The sequence below is a fragment of the Phodopus roborovskii genome, unplaced genomic scaffold (genome assembly GCF_943737965.1).
Source record: "Phodopus roborovskii unplaced genomic scaffold, PHOROB, whole genome shotgun sequence".
Taxonomy (NCBI): Eukaryota; Metazoa; Chordata; class Mammalia; order Rodentia; family Cricetidae; genus Phodopus; species Phodopus roborovskii.
Genome location: NW_026126541.1, coordinates 19,916,768 through 19,918,779, shown reverse-complemented (window position 1 = coordinate 19,918,779; position 2,012 = coordinate 19,916,768). Strand labels below are relative to the sequence as shown.

The 2,012-nt window shown below is 43.8% G+C and overlaps 1 pseudogene; it reads left to right on the top strand.

Moving 5' to 3' along the window:
- Nucleotides 1-580: 580 nt before the first annotated feature.
- Nucleotides 581-1,521, top strand: LOC127233402 (protein SET-like; annotated as a pseudogene).
- The last annotated feature ends 491 nt before the right edge of the window (nt 1,522-2,012 follow it).

The following is a 2,012-nucleotide window of genomic DNA, read 5'->3' as shown; positions in this document are numbered from 1 at the left end:
CAAAGACTTGAATGTGAATCAGGGTGTTTCAGGCAGACTTCCCTAGCATTGCTGATGTGATAGCATGCACAGAACAAAATGTGTATATCGTGTGTTCAGAGGCGAGCATAAAATGAAGTTGCACAATGCAACAGCGAGAAGCCCTGCTAGCACAACACTTTGGCTCCATTACAATTTTCATTCGAGTTAAGTTTTAGCCACGGCACATTCAGTACCCTTTCGCTGCTACCAAGAGTGCCAACTTGTCCTCAGCAACCCTGTTGTTTATTAACCCCACATTGCAAATTGTGAAGGTATTCTGTTTTTACCCTTTGCCCAGTATAGAAAGGTCTAAAGAAAGCTTCATTAAACATACTGTCATAGCTGCTACTGGAGTCAGCCGTTTCAGTTGCCTACTCAGCCACCTTCTGTTAGTATTTCAAAACCCAGAATGCATGGTGGGCTCCAGATGACATCAAAGCCCAGAATTCTAACTTGCTATGTTTTCAAATAAAATGGAAAGTGATGAGTTCCTGCGACTTTCTTCCTTCTCTAAGCACCGAGGCTCTGGTCACCGGCTTCATGCCAGTTACCTCGTGCCATGGCCCGGAAACGGCAATCTGCACTCCTGCCAAGAAACCCAAATCAGTTCCTGCCGTGAAGCTGGAGGACAAGTTGGCCTCTCTCAGCCTGCCGAAGGTAGAAAAACAAAACAAACAAACATACAAAAATAGCTAGAAGCAATTGAACACATTGAGGAAGTACAAAATGAAACAGGCAGACTTAATGAACAAGCCAGTGAGGAAATTTTGAAAATAGAACAAAAATATAACAAACTCTGCCAGCCATTTTTTTTCAAAAGAGGTCAGAATTGATTGTCAAAATCCCAAATTTTTGGGTAACAACATTTGTCAGCCATCCACAAGTGTCTGCACTGCTCAGGGAGGAAGACAAAGAGGCTCTGTATTACTTGACCAGAGTTGAAGTGACAGAATTTGAAGACATTAAATCAGGTTACAGAATAGATTTTTATTTTGATGAAAATCCTTACTTTGAAAATAAAGTTCTCTCCGAAGAATTTCATCTGAACAAGAGTGGTGACCCATCTTCAAAGTCCACTGAAATCAAATGGAAATCTTGAAAGGATTTGACAAAATGCTCAAGTCAAACACAGAATAAGGCCCGCAGGAAGAGGCAGCAGGAAGAGCCAGAGAGCTTCTTCACCCGGTTTACTGACCATTCTGATGCAAGTGCAGATGAGTCAGGAGAGGTCATCAAAGACGATGTTTGGTCAACCCCCTTGGATGATGAAGAAGGCGAGGCAGAAGATGATGATGATGAAGATGAAGAGGAGGAAGGCTTGGAAAATACTGATGAAGAAGGGGATGAAGATGAAGGTGAAGAGGATGAAGAGGATGACGAAGGGGTGGAAGCAGAGGAGGATGAAGGCGAGGATGACTAGCACAGAAGTCTGATGGATTCCAACCCTCTTTTTTAAATTTTCTTTTATTTTTAATTTTCTCCAGTCCCTGAGAGCAAGTTGCAGTCATTTCCTTCCCCTCCCCAATCCCTCTTGTGCTCAGTTGCCCTGTTTATGATGTCTCTTCTCAACTTTTTTGGGGGGGGAATACCTTAAACAAAATACAATGAGAAAAGAATCTCTACCCTTTTGTTCTAAATTCATTTTTTTATCCTTGTCTCAAACTATGGATTCAACACTGCCAATGTGCTCCGTGGGGGAAAAAGAAAAGCCCTCTGGCTCCCTGGGCTCTGCTGGAGGCTGGGGGGGGGGGGGGCTAGGCCCCTGTGTAGTAGTGCATAGAATTCTAGCTTTTTTCCTTTCTCTGTATACTGGGCTCAGAGATTACACTGTGTCTCTATGTGAATACAGACAGTGTTACGAGTAGTTCCTCCCCCCTCCCCCCCCCCGCTGGTCTGGTCCCACCGCCATGTCAGCCCCAATTAACACACAGAGACTCTGTATTTGATATAAAGCTGTAGGCCAGTTACTACTTTCTTATCAGCTAGCTCTG